This window comes from Geotrypetes seraphini, chromosome 7 (assembly GCF_902459505.1).
Source record: "Geotrypetes seraphini chromosome 7, aGeoSer1.1, whole genome shotgun sequence".
Lineage (NCBI taxonomy): Eukaryota > Metazoa > Chordata > Amphibia > Gymnophiona > Dermophiidae > Geotrypetes > Geotrypetes seraphini.
In genome coordinates this window covers 78,752,240-78,769,578 of record NC_047090.1, presented here as the reverse complement: position 1 = coordinate 78,769,578, position 17,339 = coordinate 78,752,240, and the positions used below count along the sequence as shown (strand labels likewise).

Below are 17,339 nucleotides of genomic sequence, written 5' to 3'. Positions count from 1 at the left end.
TCAGTACTTTCAACAGTGTTGCAGCAGTCAAAGGAGACATTCATCAGTATTGCCTGGTTAAGTACAGCTGAAAATCCTCTCCTAGTCTGCTCAGCATGGTTTAACTTGGCAGAATCCTCTCCTGCCTGGATAAACCCATTCACATATCAGGCTCTCTTTGTTATGCAAAAAATTATATCCTAGGTTTTAAAAAAAATACTATTTCAGAAGAGGAAAAACAAAATACAAATGGTAAAGTTTTCTAGTCATTTAATAGTGGAAGCACATGCCTAATCCTGACTCCTTCTTCTCAACAGGGCTGGGTAGAGAGTGTGGGCAAATGGTCAAGCAAAACACAGTGCTGGTCAATTAAAGCATGACTCAGACAGCTGTTCAATACCATCTGAGCCACAGGGTGGCACTCTAGTCCTTGACTTTAAACCTGGGAAGGACTCATTATTGCTTATAAATACCACAAAGGAGTCCATATATCACAAACTCTCTTCAAATCTTTCCACAATGTATTTACCAACTGCTCTCAATTAAAGAGGGCTAAAGTTAAGACTGAGTTATCTTTGTCTGAGAATCGTGATGTTGCTGTTCATTGGTATTTTTCATTCTTTTCAATTAGCAAATATTGAACAGTATTTTAAAAGATCGGCTGAATTGTAATTTTTGGTGGAATTCGTTATGCCAACTCTTTAAAATGGAGTGGGTAATAGCCATGCAGCAGGGGCATTTTAAGAAATTTATGGATGTTTGGGAGTCATTAACAAAATATTGTACAGAATGAATATTATTTTTTCCCTTTGTTCATACACGTCCAAGGCGGGGAGAGGGGGAGGGAACACTTTATGAGTTATTATGCTTAAGTACAATTGTTGGGTATAAGGAGGGGAGGGATATTTGATATTAGTTAAACTTTGATGGTATATTAAGTGATGTTAAAGTATAAAATGATTGTATCTTATGTTACACTTGTTGAAAGTTTTTAAAATGAATAAAGACTTACAAAAAAAAAAAAGATTCTCTTCATTGTGGCTTGGACATATATCCTTCACATTTGCTAAGAACTCCTCCTGCCTCTTTCTTAATCTTGCTTTATACCTGGCTTATAGATTTATTTGAACAGGACCAGTTTCTGACTACATTAGATAATATCATACAACACCCAATTCTTAAAAAAACATTTTTAGACAGAAATCAGTTAATTATAGGCTTATAGTGAACATTCTACATTTTACTAAAATGAAAGAATGCCTAGTTGCCAGCCAACTATCAGATTATTTGGAAACTCATAATATTCGTCATGATTCCGAATCAGGTTTCCTTAAAGGATTCAGGATTTAAATTTTGCTTGGCTCTCTGACATCAGAAATCAAGTCACTACTATTGAGAAGGCACCGGGCTATGCTATTACAATTTGATTTGTTCTCCTTTTGACCACGATCTCTTATATACTTGCTAAGTGGGATAAGGATTTCTGGTAGGGTCATCATATGGTTTCAGGGGTTTTCTGTCACAGAGAACCTACAGAGTTAGGGTTACCATATGGCTCCAGAAAAAGGTCGGTGGGGGGGGTCGGTGAATTTTTTATTAGGATTTTATATACCGCCTCTCAAGGTTTTCTAAGCGGTTTTACAATCAGGTACTCAAGCATTTTCCCTATCTGTCCCGGTGGGCTCACAATCTATCTAACGAATCTGTTTGCATGTTGTTGTAACTTTAAGGAGGTGCCCGGAGCAGCTGTTGATTGTTTCCCACCATAAACCAAGATAAGTTATTACAGTTTTTTTCTACACAGATTTGGTTTATTGTATGCTCTGTACTGGTTCTGGTGGGTGAGACTGTGAACATTATGATGGTCTCTCTGCACAGCTACTCCGTGATCTTTGTTCACTGGGATAAAGTTGTGAGTCTGAATGTTTACTTTGTATAAGTCATATTCATGAATTGAACATATTTTGAGACTTATTAAATAGTTTTAGGTGATCAATGATAGTCCAGAAAAAGGAGGACATATTGAGACATCCAGGTTTTACTTCCCTTACTTTCAATGGAAGTAAAACCCAGATGTCTCAATCTATCCTCCTTACTTCCATTGTTTTCAATGAAATTAAAATCTGGATGTCTCAATCCGTCCTCTTTTTTTCTGGAGTCATATGGTAACCCTATACAGAGTAAAAATGCCTTGTTTGTTTTCTCAGTATTGGGTGGTGAAATATGGTGCTCCACAGGGTTCACCCATGTCCCCCCATATTCCTTAACATTTTAATGTGCTCTTTTGGTCATCAACTAACCCAATTAGGAATAAGTTTTTACACTTATGCTAATGATATCACTCTGCTTAACCCTGTGTCCATGAACCGGACTGATACTTTAATCATTATTAAGCAATGTTTGGATGAGGTTGAAAACGGGATTGGCATCACTTATGTGAGGCTGAATATAGATAATACAAAAATGTTTTTGAATGCCCTCATCTCTCCCCCAAGTGATAGGCTGGGAAAGGGGAGAGTGTGGCATAGTTGTTAAAGCTACAGCCTCAGCACCCTGAGGTTGTGGATCCAAACCCACACTGCTCCTTGCGACCCTGGGCAAGTCACTTAATCCCCCGTTTGCCCCAGGTACATTAGACAGATTGTGAGTCCACTGGGACAGACAGGGGAAAATACTTGAGTAACGGAATAAATTCATGTAAACCATTCTGCGCTCTCTTGGGGAACAGTATAGAAAATTGAATAAATAAATAAAGCTTTTGTTGTTAAATCATCGATGATACTGGAGGTTGTTTTTGGAAGCCCTTATTAATCTTTTACCCCCCTCCACCACCACCTTTACAAAGCTGCGCTAGTGTTATTAGCGCCGGCCATGATGGTAACAGCTCAGACGCTTATAGGAATTCTATGAGCGTTGGAGCTATTACCGTAGTGGTCGGCACAAAAAATGCTAGCATGGCTTTGTAAAGGAAATAATTAGTGAAAAGAGTTTTCTTTAAGCTAAGGTCGTTTTGACGTATTAAAAAATATTTTTTTTTATTTGATCTGTTTAAGGTAATAATCCAAGTACTAATTCTATCTCATAGAGATTACTGTAATTGTCTCTATATGGGTTGCTTAAGGACTATTAAGGACTGTAAAGAATTAAGAGTATATTTCCACTTATCTTGGAGTTTTTGACCAAGGATGTGTCTGCTGGTCTCAAAGTTGGGGTTTTGAGACTGGCTTGTCTATATGGGAAGTTTTTTGTCACCCCTATTAGACACTGAGGTCTTTTCTCCATTTTTTGATGTATTGATATATGGATGTGTGTAGTGCTGGACATTATTGGATGTTATTTAGGAATATATATATATATTTTGGACATCATTTCTTGTTTGAGAGAGTCCTTTTGCTGAAATTTAAACATGAATGCAAACTTTTCAGAATATTGTAGTAAAATTACTATGCAATGCAAGAACATCTCTGACAGAGTCACTGTCCTACTCATTAAACTGTGATGGCTTCCAGAACACAATAAAAAAACTACAGACCATCCAGAACACAGCCCTCAGACTCATATACTCACTCAGCAAATACGACCACATTACCAATGCATACCTAGAATCTCACTGGCTACCAATAAAAGCAAGAACACAATTCAAACTCTACTGTCTCATTTTCAAAGTAACCCATGGCACGGCACCCAATTACCTAATTAATCGTTTCCATCACTATCAACCACCAAGAAGAAGGAGAACACAGAACCTTTTCACCTATCCACCACTCAACGGAACTTGTCGTAAGAAACTATACGACAACCTCCTGGGGACACAGGCAGCTAAAATAGACTCTGACATCTCAAAATTACTGACCAAAACAACAGACATAAAAGAGTTCCGCAAAGAAATAAAAACACTACTGTTCAAAAAATATCTCCCATCACTCTAACCACCACCCAATGAGTTCCCAACCAACGACTTCGGAAACACCCATCTATACTATCTCTTTGTCTGTGACCTAAAATGTAATGTAACTCTTCTACTTTACACCCGATTTAAACGATCGAGTTGCCATGTATTACCTCTGCAAAATACACTATCTTCTGTTATATGTAATAACTTATGTGACAAGTATTATCTTCTGTGAACTTGAAGTATCATAACTCTTTACTGTTACTGTAATATACTCCTATCCTGAAATGTAATTCTACTGGAAATGTCCAGATATCTTCTATAATGTAATCCGCCTAGAACCGCAAGGCACAGGCGGAATAGAAATCCCTAATGTAATGTAATGTAACATGCCAGAACTCTTTTTAAAATTAGGCACTTTGACTTTGCAGATATTTATGGCCTAGCTCTAGGATATATGAGCCATCTGATAATATTCTCTATAGTTCACAGAAGTCTACATAATAATGCTCAATTGACCTCGCATTTTCCATCAGCAAAAGATATTAAATATAAAAGGTTTTTATAAATTCAATATCTGCTTATCAGGCTGCCCTCTTGTGGCATTCTTTACCCCATCACATTAGATTAGAAACTAGATGTATGCAGTTTTAAAAAGACCGAAAGCCTCATCTGTTTGAGATTTTTAGATAATCTGGATGACTCTATCTTTTGCTGATGCAATTCTTAATAACTTATTAGAAAATATTATATGCTTATTAGAAAATATATATATGCTTATAGAACTTTTTGGAAAGTAATCTGAATTGTCTTTATACTTGTATGTCCTAGTTATATCCGGTTTCATGTAATCCACATTGAACTATGCTTATTGGTAACTGCAGAATATAAACATCTGTAATTATATTGTATTGTAATTGTGATTTTAAGAAAGCTTTAGCTTGTTTTAGTAAAACGTTAGTATGCAAACAAAGCACAACTTAATGTGAGATACATTACAAACGTTTTGCATCTGCAAAAAGGAAGCTGATTTAATAAGCATGCCAAAAAGAGAGCATGTTCACACAAAATTCAAAGTCCATGCCGTGCACATTAACCTTTCTCTACTATTTACCCTTCGTGAAACAATGAAACTGTTGCTTGTGGCCCAAAGGTTTACCCTCACCTGATATACATTGTCACAGGGCTGCCCCTGTTCCTAGTAAGGAAGCCTTTCCAGAGGAGGAATGTAAGATTAAAGACAGCAAAAGTATTTCTAAGCCTACTAGTTTAACTCCCAAAGCAGCACCTAGGAATACTCAAAAGCCAAGCCTTCCTGCAGTGAAACCTCCTCAAGCCCTGCCTAAAGCATCCAGAACTGGTTTAGCTTTCCTCAAGCCAGCTGTAAGGAAACAACCAGAGAAACTACATATCCCAGCACCCATGGGGCTAGGAAAGGGGAAAAGCAGGGCTGGAATACAAGCCACGCCCAATCAAGCTGAGACTGGTTTAAGCCAAATTAGAAGGTCTCAGAGAGCAGGTTACTCTAACTCACTGCAGGTAAAGAAAAGGGTGGCACCAGGAGTGCCAGCAAGCCAGAGCCACACAGCAAAAAGAAAGCAAGACTATAGCCACAGAGAACCAGAAAACAACAGTCCACCTCATGGCAAGAAACTCAGGCAGAGGTTTGTGATGAAGAGGCTAATGATAAGGTTGAGTCTGTGTTTGTGTAAGATAGTGAAATGGCTGATAATGACATTACCTATGATATGGAAATAGAAGGTTCTGATTTGCCCAGCTCTGAAAGTATGGACATATGGACATACGCTGAGAGCCATTGATAATAAGGGAGCTGGAGGGAAAAGTAAAGTCTGCTCAAGTTTACTGAAAAGGCTGAAGTTTTGTTTTTGAACTTTAAATACAAGCCACAGGCAGCCATTTTGTTTGGGATCTTCCATGCTGATCCCTTGAGGGAATAACTGGAGTGGATCCCACCCTTGGGGTATTCTGCCTATAACCCCAAGGAGTTGTGCCTGTTAAAGAAAAGCTTTCATGTTGATTAAGGCTTTACATTTTGGCATATTTTGGCTTAAACTGTAATTATTTGGTTTGTGCATGCTGGACTTGAGCACAAGGTGATAAAATCCTGAGAATTATTTTTGAAGTTTGTTTATGAAGATAAAACAAACATTACCAAAAAAAATTGCACCAAAGTTTTGAACTCTTTTATTATTGAAGCATTACCAAGCTACCAAACAATAGTGTGACCATATGGCTCCAGAAAAAAGAGGACGGTTTGAGACATCCGGGTTTTACTTCCATTGAAAGCAACCAAGATGTCTCAATCTGTTCTCAAGTTTCAAGTTTCAAGTTTTATTTCACATTTGATGGATCGCCTATTTCGAAATTCTAGGCGATGTACATAATAATATAATATAGAAACTTTAACCAAATTACAAAATCAATTAAGACTCACATGGAAGGTAGGGAAGGAGGGTAAAGTTACAATGTGGGAGAAGAAAAAAAACAAAAAACCAGGGAAGAACGAAAGGTAGGGTAAAATTTATGAATAAAAATTTATGCGTAAAAAATTTATGCATTAAAATTGTTTAAGGGCGTCCTTTAGTTGTATTATAAATCAAAGGCGTCCTTAAATAAATAAGATTTTAAAAGCTTTTTAAATGTTATGATATCACTTTCAATTCTGATGTAATGGGGAAGGGAGTTCCACCATTGTGGCCCTGCGACAGTAAACATTTCAGCTCTTCGTGTTCCGATGACTTTTAATGATGGGACAGTTAATAAGTTTTGATTAGATGAGCGCAGGGATCTTTGAGGTGTGTATGGGATAAGTGATTTTAATATAAATTGTGGTTCGCTGAATGTGAGGGTCTTAAAAATTAGGAACATCAGCTTGTAGAGGATCCTGTGGTTAACTGGTAACCAATGCGCGTCAATTAATAATGGGGTGACATGATCAAATTTTTTTGCATTGTAGGTTAACTTTATGGCTGTGTTCTGAATGATTTGCAGTCTTCTTTTTTCTTTTTGGCTGATATTTAAAAAAAGGGCGTTACAGTAGTCTATTTTAGTTATGATGAATGAATGGATTAAAATCTTTAATGATGAAGGATAGAGAAATTTGGAAATTGATCTTATCTGTCGAAGTTTGTAAAAACAATGTTTAACAATGGAAGAGATATGTTCATGATAAGATAAGTTATTATCGAATAGCACTCCAAGAATTTTAACCGTTGGTTCAGTGCTGATAGGTATATTGTTAATAAGAAAAGGTTTTATCAGTGAAATATCTTTTTTCCATTTAAATAGAATGGATTTTGTTTTATTAATGTTCAGAGCTAGTTTGTTTGAGTTCAGCCAGTTATGTATTAACTCTAATTTTTGATTAATAGAGAAGATGTCAGTGTCGCTTTCGGGATCTACAGGGTGAATCAATTGGATATCATCCGCGTATGAAAAAGGGATGAAACCTGTTGCCTGACATATTTCTAGAAGTGGTGACAAAAAGATGTTAAATAGTAGGGGAGACGAAATGGATCCTTGAGGGATTCCAAAAGTTGAGGTAAAAGTAGAAGATTCTTCATTGTTAAATCTAACGGATGAGGTTCGGTTGTTGAAATAGGATTTGAACCAATTTAGGACGTTCCCGGTTATTCCTTTTTCTTCTAGTCGATGTAGAAGTAGTTCATGGTCAATTGTATCAAAGGCGGCCGAGATATCTAAGGAAAATAAGACGACAGATCTGTGGTGGTCTAAATAGTATTGAATATTGGATGTTAAACCTATCAGGGAGTATTCTGTGTTATGAAACTTTCTAAATCCAGTTTGATGTGGATGTAACGCATTTGTTTTTTCAAAAAAGTCCGAAAGTTGATTGAATACGAGTTTTTCTGTAATTTTGGCAAGAAATGGTATATTGGATATCGGCCGGTAATTGGATAACTCATTGATACTGATTTTATAATTTTTAACAATAGGAGTAATAGATGTATACTTCCATTGCGATGGGACTGTAGACGTAGTTAAACTATTTTGGATGATAGATAGAATAAAAGGACCGAAATGTGAGAAGAATTTTTTCAGAAAAAATGGTGGAATTAATTCTAATCGAGAACTTTCAATGGAAGTAAAACCCGGATGTCTCAATCCGTCCCCTTTTTTCTGGAGCCATATGGTCACACTACCAAACAACCTCGCAAACTGCTCGGCCGAGGTTGGTGTGTACTGGGTAAGGTCACTTGCTGGGCTCAGCTAGGCCGCGCCCGGTCACACTGTGAATCAAGGAATAAGCAACCCCATTTCCCTCCTGTATCTCCTGGAATCCCAGTTTACCGAACATCTTTGCTTATTCTTTACTCTACTTCTCACTTTTTCAGATCTATGAATGATAATCTTGTTTGTATGCCTCTAAGGGGCAATATACAGCCTGTGGCAAGCAGCAGTTTTAAGGTCGCCGACCATCGCAAGCCAAATCTCACCTGGATGTTCACTACCAAGGCCATGTTCACGCACTGGCATAGAACGTCTGAGTCAATCACTGAGCCAGAAGTTATACAGGCACGGGACATATGAGGGGCCGCTGAAAGGTTCTCAGCCCAACCAAGAAGAGAATGGTGTGGAGCCATGAAATTTACAAGTTATTCCACACTTTTCTTGACACTTTTCGTTTCATTTCATGTCATTGAAATGAGCTAGAAGTTTCTGATTCAATGCAGTTTACAATAAGATTTTAGAAATGTACCTGTTTGGGAGTTTTTTAAGACCCATGAAGCATCTTTAACTGATGCTTTTTTCTCCAAACAATAATTGTCTTAGGGTGCTTCACAGGCTGAATGAATACTACCCTGGCACTGCTCTTGTTTGGATTTATTTCACCTCAGGGTTTTGAAACCAGATAGACCTTGATAGCATATGTTTTTGGATATTGTTTAATCCAACCAATTTATAGATTTTGCTCAACAATCATTCATCAGTAACCATACATCAAAATTGTTCCCTTTTCGAAACAGGTCGTAAAGATTGTCCGCTAGATCCTCAGCTGCACCACTCCACGTTCAATTCAATTTCATAATGTTAAAGTTTACTAAATTAAATCTATACAATAATATATTTATAAAGTTAAACATAGATTAACAAATGTATTTATAAAATTGGATCCGGTGAAGACAATGCACATTAAGCTTAACGTTATGAAATTGAATAGAACGTGGAGTGGTGCATCTGAGGATCTAGCGGACAATCTTTACGACCTGTTTCGAAAAGGGAACAGGTTTGGATATTGTCTAGCATATGTTTTTGGATATTGTTGGTGAAACATCATATGCTTCTCAATTTTTCAAAAAGTAATTGAAATCACCCATTATTATAGTGTTGTCCATTTCTCCAGCTTTCCTAATCATCTGTCTGCTTATTTTGTCCCGGGGAACGGTAGTATAACCCTACCTTTATATTCCTTCCCTTCACACAAGGCATTTCTATCCATAAAGATTCCATACTGCTATCTATGTCATGCAGAATGTTTATTATATTTGATTCAATTCCCTCTCTAACATATAGCGCAAACCCCCTCCAATTTGATCTACTCTATCCTTGCGATATAATTTGTGCCCAGGTAACACAGTGTCCCATCGATTGTCCTCCTTCCACCAGGTCTCTGAGATGCCTATTATATCTATCTCATCATTCAGTGCTATAATTCTACTATTTTATTTTTTAGGCTTCTAGCATTTGTATACAGACACTTCAAATTGTGTTTTTTCCTTGCAACTACAGTCTGCTGGAAGACAGGGAAAATTTGAGTCTTTTACTCTGCCTTCCTCTTAAACCCTCCTGGCTTTCTTTCACCATTATTGGAACCTTTCTACCGGGACTCCTTAAATATCCTGTTTCAATAGTATCCTCCAAGGATACCTCACACCGAACCATCCACTTCTGGGCGACTGTCAGCTTTCCCCCACATCTCAGTTTAAAAGATGTTCTATCTCCTTTTTTAAACATTAGCGCCAGCAGCCTGGTTCCATCTCGGTTAAGATGGAGTCCGTCCTTTCAGAACAAGCTCTCCCTTTCCCAGAAGGTTGCCCAGTTCCTAACAAATCTAAATCCCTCATCCCTGCACCATCGTCTCAACCATGCATTGAGACTTTGGAGCTCTACCTGCCTCTTGGATCCTGCGCATGGAACTGGGAACATTTCTGAAAATGCAACCCTGGAGGATCTGGATTTCAGCTTTCTACCTAAGAGCCTAAATTTGGCTTCCAGAATCTCCCGCCCACATTTTCCTATCTCATTGGTACCTACATGTACCAGGACAACTGTCTCCTCCCCAGCACCATCTAAAATCCTATGTGACGCGTGAGGTATGCCACCTTCGCACCAGGCAGGTAAGTGACCAGGTGATCCTCATGCCCACCAGCCACCCAGCTATTTACATGCCTAATAATCGAATCACCAATTACAACCGCTATCCTAACTTTTCCATCCTGGGCAGAAGCCCCTTGGAGACACATCCTCGGTGCGAGAGGATATTGCATCCCCTGGTGGGCGGGTCCTAGCTACAGGATTATTTCCTACTTCAATAGGGTGATGCTCTCCTTCTAGGAGACCTCTCTCCTCCAAGGCAGCACAGGGGCTACCAGACTGGAGGTGGGACTTCTCTACAACATCCCTGTAGGTCTCCTCTATGCAGTGGCGTACCAAGGGGGGGGGCGGGGGGGGCGGTGCGCCCCGGGTGCCAGCCCTAAGGGGGTGTTCCCGGCCTTGCCGTTCAGTCCCCCGCCACCCCCGAAGGACCGCTCGCCCCATTGACCTTCCTGCACCACCTGTGAAGCAGCCCGCAGCAGGATCGCGAAGTCAGCGTCAGCGATCCCTGCGCTGCTTCCTGCGCCGCGATTCCGCCCCTCCTCTGACGTCAGATGAGGGGCGGGACCGTGGCGCAGGAAGCAGCGCAGGGATCGCTGACGCTGACTTCGCGATCCTGCTGCGGCTGCTTCATAGGTGGTGCGGGGAGGCCAGGGGGGCGAGCGGTCCTTCGGGGTGGGTCGGGGCATCAGGCCTTCAGGGTGGGGCGGGCGGGCGGGCAGGCAAGCAGGCTTTCAAGGGGGAGGGGGTGACAGACAGGCAGGCAGGCCTTCAAGGGGGGACAGGCCTTCGGGGGGGGGTGCAGACCTTCAAGGGGGGCAGACAGGCCTTCAGGGGGGGTGCAGGCCTTCGGGGGGGGGGTGTAGGCCTTTGGGGGGGTGCAGACCTTCAAGGGGGTGCAGGCCTTCAAGGGGGTACAGGCCTTCAAGGGGGGGAACAGGCCTTCAAGGGGGGAAAGGCAGGCAGGCCTACAAGGGGGGGACAGGCCTACAAGGGGGGGACAGGCCTACAAGGGGGTGGGACAGGCCTTCAAGGGGGGGTGCAGGCCTTCAAGGGGGGGTGCAGGCCTTCAAGGGGGAGACAGGCCTTCAAGGGGGAAAGGCAGGCAGGCCTTAAAGGGGGGACAGGCCTACAAGGGGGGGACAGGCCTACAAGGGGGTGGGACAGGCCTTCAAGGAGGGGACAGGCCTTCGGGGGGGTGCAGACCTTCAAGGGAGTGCAGGCCTTTGGGGGGGGTGCAGGCCTTCAAGGGGGGGAAAGGCAGGCAGGCAGGCCTTCAAGGGGGGGACAGGCCTACAAGGGGGTGGGACAGGCCTTCAAGTGGGGGACAGGACTTCGGGGGGGGTGCAGACCTTCAAGGGAGTGCAGGCCTTCGAGGGGGGGTGCAGGCCTTCAAGGGGGTGCAGGCCTTCAAGGGGGGACAGGCCTTCAAGGGGGGAAAGGCAGGCAGTCAGGCCTTCAAGGGGGGACAGGCCTACAAGGGGGGGGGGGGGGAAGCTACAAGGGGGTGGGACAGGCCTTCAAGTGGGGGACAGGCCTTCAGGGGGTGCAGACCTTCAAGGGGGGGACAGGCAGGCAGGCCTTCAAGGGGGGGGACAGGCCTACAAGGGGATGGGACAGGCCTTCAAGGGGGGTGCAGGCCTTCAAGGGGGGACAGGCAGACCTTTAAGGGGGGACAGGCCTTTGGGGGGGGACCATGATTTAGAAGTACACGGAGGGAAGGGGGTGTTCAAAGAGACGTGCATATGCCAAACTTTGGGGGGGGAAGAAATAATGGGTCTGAAAATAGAGGAGAGGGAGAGAGATGATGGACCATGGGATTTAGGGAGGGAAGGAACAGAAAGGGAGAGAAATTGGACACAAGGGATGGTGTGGAGGAGGGATAGAGATACTGGATAGGAGAGTAATTAGGAAAAGAAAGGGAGAGATGGTGGACTCTGGGATGGTGGGGAAGGAGGGAGAGATGCCGGATGAAAGGGTATTTAAGAAAAGGTGGAACTGTGGAGGGAGATGAAAAAAAGGAAAGATACCAGACTTCCTGGGAAGGGAAGGGAAATGGAAAGGGAGGACAGAGTTGGCAGATGGATGGTTAGCATGCAGAAAGAAGGAGACCCTGGCAAGCAAGTTATCAGAAGAAAACCAGAGCCTTGGACCAACAAGATTTGAAATTTAACCAGACAACAAAAGGTAGAAAAATTAATTTTATTTTCTGTTTTGTGATTATAATATGTCAGATTTGAAATGTGCATCCTGCCAGAGCTGGTGTTGGACTGCAAACGTGAGCTAGGATTTAACAGAGAGAGGAAAAGTCCTTTTTGTTTCTTTATTTTATTTACACCACAGCGCCAGTGTGGTTAGGAGAAGCCAAAGGGGGTGAAAAAGCTATAAAACCCACCAGGAGTTTTGAAAAAAATCACCCAACTGGGCAGGAAAATCGAATTGAAAAACCAATTCAATAGATAGGCTGAATCGAATCAAAATTTTTTTTTCTGTATCTGGCAGCATTAGTTTGCGCTACTGTCTTAGACTTTAGGACCTGGGATTGGGGAGAGATGGCATCCTCAGTACTTTATAATGCAAGTGAAATGAGGATTTGGTCAGACTTTTGAAGGGTCTGCAGAAAAAAAATATTGTATAGGCCGGGGACATGAGACAGCAGGAAATGGGAACTTTTCTTCCTTCTATTTTTGTGAATGGAAAGGCTGAGGATGTCAGAGAGTTCAGTTAAAATATGTGCTTTATAAGAAAATATAATAATGTGTTTTATAAAGTTTATAGCATAGCTGGCCTACCCAGTGAGGTGTTCCTAGTGGTGATGGTGGCAGCGTGTCAATGTGTTGAGGTGGTCTGGGAAATTCTGCTGAGCAAACTCCGGGCCCATTTCCACCCCCCAGTTAGTCCACTCCACTCAACTGGTTCACACACTGAGTGGGTCTTTGGGTGTTGTTTTGGGATCTCTTCCAGTGGTTTATCAGTATCTCCTTCTGGTCCAAGGAAGGAAACTTTGTTATCCTTAGCATTGACCTACAGAATATGTTTGTAACAGCGCTGCTTGTGTGGCATTAGGCTATGTAGTGATCGAAAGAAAAAAACAGACCTTTGCACATTTTTGCACTATATGGTGGGTGTATGAGGAGATTCACATTTCCTGCACAGCTAAGTCCATGTGAAGTTACCTTGTGCTGTATTTGACATCTAGCAAGGTCTCTGTTTGAAAGGAAAGATCTAAACTTAAAAATGAAGTGGCCAGAAGTTATGGTAAAAGCAGATAGTGTAGCTGGTTTTAAGAAAGATTTGGACAAATTCCTGGAGGAAAAGTCCATAATCTGTTATTAAGACATGGCAGAAGTGTCTGCTTGCCCTGGATCGGTAGCATGGAATGTTGCTACTCTTTGGGTTTTGACCAGGTATTAGTGTCCTGGATTGGCTACCATGAGAATGGGCTACTGGGCATGATGGACCTGATGGTCTGACCCAGTTAGGCTATTCTTATGTTATGTTCTCATCTGTAGGGGCCTTTGTTTTCACTTCTTATTTAAATGTATTTTTTTTCTGGGAACTTATCAGTGTTTTTTATAATGGGAACAAAAATGGAAGAGAATTAATGTGTGTGGGATGAGGGGGTAACTAATTTCTTCAGCTAAATAATTCAATCCACTTCAAACAGACATAGGAGAACTCACGCACCATTCACACACCCTCCAACCAAAAACGTCAAAAGAAAAAAACTGTTCGACAACCTCCTAGCCATTCGAGCTGCAACACTCGATCCCCAACCCTACAACCAATTGACATCGACCACATACTGCAAAACCTTCAAAAAGAAATAAAAACCCTTGTATTCAAAAAACACATAAAACCGAACTAACACAATCAGAACTGTCCCAAGCATCACCTGCAACTACTCCATATGTACTTCTGATGTCATGACAATTCAGACATAATTTATGTTATGTTATGTTTGGAATATAAGAAAATTTTCACTGCCTGTTTCTATTCTGACCATTTATTCTGTTTCATGGTCATTACAAAAAATATTTTTTTACATAGGGGGGGGGTGTCAAAAAATGATGGGCCCCGGGTGCCACATACCCTAGGTACGCCACTGCCTCTATGTACTTCTCTGTTTCCCTCAGCTCCTCCAAGTCTGCTACTTGAATTTCATTTGCAAACCACTTTGTTGAATATAATGCTCATCCCTAGTAAATTTTCTAAGAGACAATTTAGGAGCATAAGTGTCAAAGCAGCACTTTAATGAAGCTGCATTAGGCGTTAGACGCCAAACACAGCTTTAAAATAGAGCACCCTGGGACTCGCTCAGATATCCTATGGTAAATTCCAAATCTGTGAGTGCTAAATGTTTAAAAAAATTTTTTGAAAGGGCAGAGAGTGGGCAGTCCTGCCCTAACCAGTTAAAGCATCTATATTACAGTGCACTAATTGGCAGATGGATAAAGTAGGAGCCCTTACTACCTACATAATGAGTGACGGTAACTGCTCATGTGATAATGTTAAAAATTAGCCATGAGCTAATGGCAATATTAGCACTGATCCCTGCATTCAGTTTTTCGGGGTTTTTTTTTAGTTCTACTTGGGTCTTTGAATGAATTAGAACATCTGATTGGTTCTTTTTTATGTGACTTGAAAAAGGGAGGAATCAAACCATCACTTTCAAAAACCAATAGTACTGTCCACATATTTGCCAGAATTTTGATTGAAACATGTTGGTTTCATGTACATGCATGTATGAATATTGCTTCTGTTTTTTAATATTTCTTTTTGCATTTATTCAGAGACCAATTTTCGGTTGAGAGTTTATTGAAAATTTCAAGAGGGGTTCGCTGAAGCAGCATTCTGTTGCAAAGCGCGTCAGAACCTGGCAACAAGTTAAGTGCTATTAATTCATCAATTTAAACACATAAAGTCATATACAAGCAAAATTTTCTATGTGTGGGCATGTCCGGGGAAATCCGGATGTCTGGGTAACCCTAGGTGTAACCCACACATGGTCTCAATGTTCAAGATCTCTGAGCCCTGGAAAAGCACTCGTTGTGAATTCTATATCAATTTAAAAGGTTTTGTTTGGTGTTATTGCTCTAACATTAGTGCATGGGAAAGACCTGTGTAAGGGCACGCTAAGGCCACTTTTTGCCGCAGTTTAGTAAAAGACTCATGAAGTTAGCAGCATAAATCATGCAGACCCTATGGGGCTCATAATCAAAAGAAAAAAACGTCTAAAAAGTGGCCTAAATGGCTACTTGGACGATCAAAAAGCTTGATCGTCCAAGTACCCATAATCAAAGCTGGTTTTAGACGTATCTAAAACCAACGAAGGCCTTTCCCCTGCCTCTAAATGCACAGAGAGAAAAGAGGCGTTTTTAAAGGAAGGGAAAGGGCGGGCGGTGGGCGGGAGTTGGGCCGACCTAGACCTAGGCGTGCAGCAGGTATAACCATAACATTTGACAGGTTGCCTAGTCGGCACTTATACGTTTTGACTTAGACCAAGTGCTGAAAAGGGGCCGCTGAGCTGATCGTGGCTGCTGAGATCACCTCAGCAGCCCCAGCAACCTGCCTATCCCCCTACAGCAATGATCGCGGCAGGAAAGATGGCTCATCTCCCCTGCCGCGATCCACTCTTCCCCCCCCCCCGACAACGATCAGGGCAAGAGGGAGCCCAAGCCCTCTTGCCCCGGCGGCACCCCGACTCCCCGATTACGTTCGGGCCAGGAGGGAGCCCAAGCCCTCCTGGCCTCTCACCCCCCACCCCCCACAAGATCGAGTAGGAGGGAGCCCAACCCCTCCTGCCCAGGCGGACCCCCCTACCTCCCACCCCCAATTACAATACAGCCCCCACCCACCGACCTGCGACCCAACATGGCCCATGTGCTTAAGGCCCCGCCCATAGGAGGAGCCTAAGTTTCCTGGGCCTATTCTGGTTGGCCCAGGCACCTCAGGCCCCACCTGTGGGTGGGGTTTCAGCTGCATGGGCCAATCCAGCCCCATTCCGGACCCGGCCGGCTGGCCAACGTTTTGAGGTACGGGGAAGGGGGGGTGGGGGGGTCATGGGGTCAGCAGGGGGGTCGCTGGTTAGCAGGGGGGAATCGTTGGTCAGCAGGGGGGGCGATCAAGGGTTTGGGGGGACGGTCATTGGGGGGGATTTGTGTTGAGGGCAGGAGGGCCTGGGATCCCTCCTGCCCGAATTTTAAAAGGGGTGGGGGGTAGGGGGTTCACCTGGGCAGGAGGGCTTGGGCTCCCTCCTGGCCAGATCGTAATTGGGGGGGGGGGGTTGGGGATCGCGGGGCAGGAGGGCTTGGGCTCCCTCCTGCCCTGACCGTAATCGTGGGGGGGGGGGTTGGGGATCGCGGGGCAGGAGGGCTTGGGCTCCCTCTTGCCCCGATATCATGGGGGGGTTGGGGGTTGGGGTAGATTCTGTAATCGGTGTTGTTTTTGACAAGATACCAGTTACAGAATCCAGCTTTTAGGCGAAGGGCTGGGGCCTCCTTCACCTAAAAACTCTTGTTTTGGATGTTTGGGGCTTAGGCTTTTTTTAGGTTCATTATAGGGTATAAGTTTAGACGTAGTGGTGGTCTGAGCGTTTAAACAGCTGAACATAGAGGCAGGCCATTATTTTAAAAAACCTCCTTTTGGACGTATTTTTTGATTATGGACATTTTCCCTGCTTCTAGTTTCAACATTTAAGGCCTTAGGCCAAAAGGGGACTTAGACATTTTTTTTTTTTTATTATGCCCCTCCATGTATGCATGCTGAAGGAGTTGAATGTGCCTTCATCCAATATTTCCAGATGACCTTAAATCTGCCAATTTGAATCTTGGAATTTAGCCATAGGGTCTGGTATTCAAGATACTGAAAGGAATAGACTTAATAGATAAAAACAGGTTGTTCACTAAACTAAACTAAACTAAACCATTAGGTTTGTATACCGCACCATCTCCGCATGCGCAGAGCTCGGTACGGTTTACAGTCCCTCTGCAAGGTAGGGAGAATGAGAGGGCACTCTCTAAAGTTGAAAGGGGATAGATTCCGTACAAGCGTAAGGCAGTTCTTCTTCACCCAGAGAGTGGTAGAAAACCTGAACGCTCTTCTGGCATTC

General features: G+C 42.7%; 1 protein-coding gene across 2 annotated transcripts in view; it reads left to right on the top strand.

Annotated features, from left to right (window-relative positions):
- Positions 1–5,363: 5,363 nt before the first annotated feature.
- GJD2 (gap junction protein delta 2) overlaps positions 5,364–17,339 on the top strand; it is a 28,444-nt gene continuing 16,468 nt past the window's right edge. Inside the window, exons 1-2 of one of the 2 annotated variants that reach the window (XM_033952567.1) lie at positions 5,364–5,535; positions 15,022–15,114. The gene's annotated coding sequence lies outside the window, so the exon portion shown is untranslated. Of the gene's footprint in view, positions 5,536–15,021; positions 15,116–17,339 lie in introns of both variants that reach the window. The other variant, XM_033952566.1, reaches the window with a different exon arrangement.